We start from the raw sequence: 7206 nt of genomic DNA on the forward strand, positions 1-7206 counted from the left end.
TCTGCCTCCTATGTTCAAGTGATTCTCCTGCCTCAGCCCTCCGGGTAGCTGGGACTACAGGTGTGTGCACTACTGCACCTGGCTAATTTTTTGCGTTTTTAGTAGACAGGGTTTTGCCACTCCAGGCTGGTCTCAAACTCCTGACCTTCAGTAATGTAACCCATTTGGCCTTCTAAAGTGTTGGAATTACAGGCATGAGCCACTACTCCCGACCTGTTATGTAATCTTTTAAACACATAAAAGCCCTTCTTTCTTGCAGGCTGTGCAGATGCCGGCTGCAGGCTGGGTGTGGGCCACCGCTCATCGTTTACCACCACTGAGCCATACGTTAGGTGGCAAATGCTTGAGATGGAACATTGGTGAGACGGTGAGCTGGGGATCCTATGGTGTGGCCATGGCCAGCTTTGAGGAGAAAGTACAGTTCAAGCAAGAGCCACGGGGCCAGTGTGGAAAGAGAGCTCCAGGTGGGGGCTCCACTGCATAGAGGACTGGGAGAGGGATGTGCTTGGCCTGTTTGTTTTTGAGATGGAGTCTCATTCTCCGTCACCCAGGCTGGAGTGCCATGGTGTGATCTCAGCTCACTGCAACCTCTCTCCAATTTAAGTGATTGTCCTGCCTCAGCCTGCCAAGTTGCTGGGATTACAAGCATTCACCACCATACCCGGCTAATTTTTGTATCTTTAGTAGAGGTGGGATTTCACTGTATTACCCAGGCTGGTCTCAGAATCCTGGGCTCCAGAGACTCGGTGCTGGGATTACGGGCATGAGCCACCGTGCCTGTCCTGTTTGAATAGCAAGGTGGTGGGGCTGATGCGACTGGGAGGTTCCAAGGCTAGGGAATGAGAGGAGGACTCTGGCTTCTGCTCTGACCTACGAAGGCTGTGATCACCCTTTCACTTCAAAAGGCCCCTTTTGTCCCTGTGTTGAGAACACGGGGGTGGTGGATAGAAATGGGGAACCCAGTCTAGAGCAGGGGCCTGGGGACCAAATATCCTTTTCCCTCACAGCCATGATGCCCACCAGGAACCGGGCTACAGGCAAGGGGGCCGCCCCTTCTTCCATGCCGTTGGCCTTGCAGAGCATCTGGATTCCGACTCTGCCTCTTCCTGGGATGTCTCTGCATCGGCTCTGTGTGCCTCAGTTTCCCCAGCTGTAGAATAGGGACCGGACCCACATCATGGGGAAAAGGCTTCACGTAATACAAGTTCCTGCTCCTGCCACCTTGCGGTCAGAATGTAGGCTGAGGAAGGGAAGAGCTCCCAGGGCGGGGCTTTGGCTTGGTCGAACAATCACCTGCCTGGTTATTCGCCTACCCGGTGAGTGGAATCTCGTTGGGATACCAAAAAAATGGATTTAAATTGCAGTGAGGTGTCGAAGCTGCTTCCCGCCCCCAGCTGCAGGGCCTTTGGGCTCCCTAAAAGGTAAGCGAGTCCACCTGCCCATCCCCGTCAGTGGCCCATCAACAACAGAGCGTGCAATATTTCTCTTCCCACTCCACCCCCACATGAGCCGAGATCTCCCTGATCATTCAGATCTCACAGGCTTGACCCTACTCTACATATTGAGAAAGTTCCAGTCCTCCTCTCAACTGTAGAAATTGCCTAGACCTGTCGGTCAGGCACACTGGCTTATGCCTGTAATCTCAGCACTTTCGGCAGATCACTTGAGGTCGGGAGCTCGAGACCAGCGTAGCCAACATGGTGAAACACTGACTCTACTAAAAATTTAAAAATCAGCCAGGCATGGCAGTGAGCGCATGTAGTTCCAGCTACTCTGGAGGCTGAGAAAGGAGAATCACTTAAATCCAGGAGGCAGAGGTAGCTGGGAATCGAGATCGCACCAGTATACTCAAGCTTGGGAAACAGAATGAGATTCTGTCTCAAAAAAACAAAACAATTTCCTATACCTTCCAGCTCCTATTTTTTGCATCCACACACATAGTCCCCATGCTGCCCAAGACCCAGGGGGCAGATCAGACATGACATAAGATATCTGTGTCATCAAAATAGGGCAGCTTGTTTCTGTTCCGGCATCACCCACCACCTCCGCTGTCATGCCAGCCTCTCTGCTCCTCCAGCTCATTATGGGATTTTCTAGAACAAGGACAGCCCTCCCCAAGATGCACCCCAATGCTCTCCATGGTAGAGCTCTTCCTGCAGACCTGTGAGCTCCCCCTCTGCAGCCAAAGAAAGCACGGCTCAGCAGCTTGTCCTGCGGGTTCCCTCTAGGAACTACTCAGTGGTGGTGACGCCGCTGCTGCCTGGGGGCGATGTGGTGTGGGGGACTGGCTACCTGATGGAGGAGAAGCTGCCGTGGCCACCCCGACACCTGTCCAGGGCCAACATGCCATCCGAGTTCTACCGGCTCAGATGCCGCCTTCTGCAGGGTCTCTGGAGGCATGAGTCCTGCCCCGGGCTGTGCCACCCTACTCCCTGGGAGCCCCCCACCCCGTGGGCACAACAGCAGGGCCATGCAGGGGCAGGGACTGTGGGGGCACAGGGAAGCCTGCAGAGGCCTGTGGCATTACCGTGCTAGGCCCAGAGCTTATTGGACTAGGGCTGAGGCTGCACATCCTGCTTTTCTCCAGATTATATGACCTTGCCCAGCAGTGCAGCTAAGGGTGGTGCTGGGATGACGAGCTCTGGGCTCCCGAGAAGCTTGCCTGTGGTTCAGGTGAGTCTGCTAACATCCGTGGACTCAGCTTCCTTTACTGTGAAATGCAGGTAACCACGTGGCTTACGTGGGTAAGGAGCATGTATGGTTTTTAATGCACGAGGAAGCCCCTCATGTCCGTGTGGGAGCCACCGTACCCAGGCTTGGCAAGTAGCGGTTTATCGGTGTGCGACTCACATGGAAGTCTACGGCTCCATAGAAGCGTGGGTGTAGTCAGGTCTAAGCAGCACGCTGATCTTCTTGTAAAAAAAAAAAAAAAAAAAAAACAGCCTGGTCTTGAAGTCCTGTGCGTGTGACCATGGGCTTCTCTGTGCCCCTCAGTCTGACAGCTGACCACGGGGCTGGTAGCGCCTCCTTTGGGATGCTGGCCCTGGCCAACAGGTGTCTGGCTGTGCACTATGGATGGTGCTTTCCTACCATGGGCACGAACACCCCCAAGGCACAGCTCAGGGGCTACACTGGCTGGACTGGTCAGACCTGTCCCTTCACAGGCCATCTCTTCCCTACCGTGAACAGGGCTGGTCTGCAGGACACCAGTGTCATGTTTGAGGTAGCCGTTGGCCATCCACTTAAATGGTCAATGTTTTTTCCCCACTTGAGCAGCTTCCTTGAGATTAAATGGATGACTTGTATAATTTTTTTTTTTTTGAGACTAGGTCTCACTCTGTTGTCATGGTTGGAGTGCAGTGGTGCGCTTTCGGCTCCCCGCACTCTTGACCTCCTGGGTTCAAGCGATCCTCCTTCCTCAGCCTCGCAAAGTGCTGGGATGGCTTAGCACCACCGTGCCCGGCTGATGTGTGAATTTTAAGTGCACGATTCAGTGGCTTCCAGTTTATTCAGAGTTGTGAATGCCTTACCACAATTGTTTTTAAAAGCTACCAGTCTGCCTGCTATGTCCATGGCTGTGCCTGCTCTGGACATCCGATGTAAACAGAAGGATGACTATGTGGCCTCTGAGCCAGGCTTTGTTACTTAGCACAGCAGTTTTGTAGCGGGTCTGGGAACTCCATTCCTCGTTAGGGCTGAATCGGGCCATAGCCATTCAGCTCACGTCATCCTGAAGCTGGTGGGGGTCACTGGGCCTTTGGCCGCCGCACCAGGGGAGGGGGACTCCTGGCCTCAGGGCAGGCTAAGCCAAGGCTCTAGGCATCGGGGTACCCAGCAGGCATCGTGCTCCCACTGCGGTGGATGGAGCTGGCTCCACTCAGCGTGCCTCTGTGGCTGCTTCTCCCCAGACCACGCCCTGGTTGCCGGGGCCCAGCACGTGGTGACTTTTGACGGCCTGGTGTGGGACCTCAGCGTCCAGTGCAGCAGCATCCTCCTGGCCCAAGACTTTGCTCACAGCACATTCTCACGGATGCTGAGTCGGACAGGCTTGGGGCTCATGGCCCTGACCTTGGAGCTGAACCATGTGACCCTCATCTACTCCAGCCTTTAGGTGAGGAGGAGAGACCCGAGCTTCCCCTGGAGACCTATGCCTGTGGCAGGTTGCCTGGGGGATGGCACTTTCAAGGTCGTCCCCTGGCTGTCGGTCATCCCTCCCGCCCACTTCCTCCGGTCCACAGGCCTACAGGCTGTACAACTCCTCCATGCCACGGGATAGCCGTCCAGACCTCCGGCTGCCTTTTGCCATGAAAAGGAGGGAGGTCCCCAGGATTGAGCCGGCCAGTGAGGACGGGGTCTCCATGTCCTGTGACGTGGTCACCGGCCTCTGCAGCCTGACTGTGCACCTGTGGCACCACGGTTAATCTGGGCCCTGGCAGAGTTGGCCCACCATCAAAATCCTGTTCGGGATGCACCATTCTCAGCTTCCAGTGCAACAGGTCCCCGAGCTGTAGGCAGCCACTGTGGTTGAGAGGCTGGCACCAAGGCCCAGGCTTTCTTCCCGCATCCCTTGGATATATGGCTCCAAGGTGGAGTTGGCCTTTCTGTGGTCCCTCTGCCAAAGAACACAAAGGGCAGGCCTGGATTCTGGCCACTCGTGCTGACGATGTGGAGAGGGGATGGGGGGACACACGCTGTCCTCAGTCTCTGTGCTTTCTCTCCTTCTTCTGATGAGGGTTTGGGGCCAGAGCTCTGGGAGTGTGGGGTGGAGGGATTTTACCAATCCTTCGTGTGCCTGAGGCTCATCTCTCATCCAGGACCCCTGGGGGAGGATCAGGGGCTCTCAGGATCACCTCATCTTTCCTCCTCCCCACAGGCATATCCGCTGGCCTTCTGGACACCAGCGACAATGAAGCAGGCACCGATCTGATGTTGCCGGACGGCTCTGCGGCTCACAGCCTGGAGGAGCTCAGCCCGGCCTGGCAGGTGAGCAGGTGCACCTGCTTTTCTTCCCTCCGGCTGAGTGTCTCGAGGGCCGCTCACTGCAGAGTCCCAGGAGCGGCAGGTGGCCTGCCGGCTCTGCAGTGGTCTTTGCGGACCCAGGGTTGGGTGGAGTCTCCCGCTAAGGCCAATGTATGTGGGGGAGCCACATGGTTCAGCTGCATGCATGAGTCTTGCGTCTGTCCCAACAGGTGGATGGTGACTGCAGGGCCACCGAGAAGCCTGAGCCGACCTGCCCAGGACAGAGCCCCGCCCACCGGGCCTTCTTCCAGGACCCCTCATCCAGCTTGGGGAACTGCTTCCGGGTGGTGAGTGTGAGCCTGTGCCCTGGAGCACAGCAAGCTCTTTCCCCAATCTACCCTGGGGATTGGCATGGAACAGAGGCCTAGGCTAGAGACAGTGACTGGGGGGCTCTGATTTCAGATGGAGCCTGCACCATTCCTTAGCCTTTGTGTGCAGGACTCCTGTGGCACCTGGGAGCTCCAGCCTGCCTGCACTCTGGCAGCCACCTATATCCACCTCTGTGCCTGCAGCTTCGTGTCCCTGACCCTCCTCCACAGTGCGGTAAAGTGTCCCATCTGGCGGGCTAAGAGTCAAAACAAATCATTTAAGGCCCGATACAGCCTGGATGTGTGTCTCCTCCAAATCTCACTATCGTTAGAGGGTGTACATCCCTCATGGATGGTTTAGCATCCTGCGTTTGGTGAAGTGTGAGTTCTTGCTCTATTTGTTCAACTGAGAGCAGTTTGTTTATAAAGATCCTTGCCTCTCCTCTCTCTCTTTGTACACACTCCCATTTCTGCCACGATCGTAAGCTTCCCAAGGCCTCACCAGAAGGCAAGCAGATGCTGGAGCTGTGCTTGTACAGCCTGTAGAACTGTGAATCAATTATATGTCTTATTTATGATCTACCCAGGCTGGAGTGCAGTGGCACAATCTCACCTCACTGCAACTTTCACCTCCCAGATTCAAGCAGTACTCCTCCCTCAGCCTCCCAAAAATACCGGCAGGTATTTTTGTAGAGATGATGTTTTTCTAAGTTGTCCAGGCCGGTCATGAATTTCTGACCTCTGGCGATCCACCTCCCTCGGCCACCCAAAGTGCCGGATGACAGGCGTGAGCCACCACGCCCAGCCTCACGAGGGATTTGAATGTCCACTATCGTTTAGGGAAAATGCTCAGCCCCCGTTTTTCCTCTGCTCTCCTACTTCAAAAATCATCATCCACACAGAAGATGACTTGTATGAGCAAACGTGTGGGGATTCGTCTCCACTACCAGGGCGGACCTCTAATTCAGTTCTGACACTAGCTACCTTGAGATCCTTCAGCCAGCGCCGCATACAATCGCCACAGCCAGAGCCCCATTAAAAGGGCATAAATGTCAGTATCAACAAGAGGAATGGACTTCCAAGGGCTACAGATGCCAGAATTCGTGGCTGCCATCCGTAGACATTTAAAACTTAATTGGAAAATATAACAAAGGGAGGATGAAATGAGATGATCCAGCTCGTCTCAAAGAAACGACAGGCCAGGTGTGGCGGCTCATCCATGTAATCGCAGCACTTGGGAGGCTAAGATGAGCGGACCACCTAAGGTCAGGAGTTTGATACCAATCTGGCCAACATGGTGAAAACCCATCTCTACTAAAAATACAAAAATCAGCCATGAGTGGTTGTGTGTGCTTTTAATCCCAGCTACTCAGAAGGCTGAGGCAGGAAAAACGCTCGAACCCAGAAGGTGGAGGTGGCAGTGAGCCAAGATCTTGCCACCGCACTCCAGCCTGGTGACAGAGTGAGAGTCTGTTTAAAAAAAAATTCCAAAATAAAAACAGAGAGGACCCAGGATCCTTTGAGTCAGGAGGCACAATCCCCAAGACAATAAATCCATCCGTACCTAGACCCATTCAACACAGTTGCAGAAACGACAAAGGAAAGGTCCTAAAAGCTACCGAGGAGGGTGGAAAGAAGCAAGAACATGTTGACAATTGCTTTCCCACCGGCAGTAACAGAAGACAGCGGAGTAACAGAAAGTAAGCATGAGATTAGAGATGATCCCCATGTCAACTATTGCTGAATGAAATAACCTCTCAGCACTGATCTGTCTAGGATCTCTTTACCACAAATGGACACTTACTCAATGGACACATCCACATGTTGATGTATGTACTGTGTGTGTCTGCTTTCCCGCTATAGGGGCCGAGTATCTGCA

The 7206-nt window shown here is 54.2% G+C and overlaps 1 long non-coding RNA gene across 1 annotated transcript in view; it reads left to right on the plus strand.

Annotated features, from left to right (window-relative positions):
• Positions 1-3768: 3768 nt before the first annotated feature.
• The window catches only part of LOC144580342 (uncharacterized), a 4521-nt gene continuing 1083 nt past the window's right edge, over positions 3769-7206 (plus strand). Inside the window, exons 1-4 of the long non-coding RNA XR_013529653.1 lie at positions 3769-4111; positions 4874-4983; positions 5190-5306; positions 7191-7206. The exon at positions 7191-7206 is cut by the window's right edge and continues 1083 nt beyond it. This is a non-coding gene — a long non-coding RNA (uncharacterized LOC144580342). The remainder of the gene's footprint in view (positions 4112-4873; positions 4984-5189; positions 5307-7190) is intronic.

This window comes from Callithrix jacchus, chromosome 19 (assembly GCF_049354715.1).
Source record: "Callithrix jacchus isolate 240 chromosome 19, calJac240_pri, whole genome shotgun sequence".
NCBI classification, from domain to species: domain Eukaryota; kingdom Metazoa; phylum Chordata; class Mammalia; order Primates; family Cebidae; genus Callithrix; species Callithrix jacchus.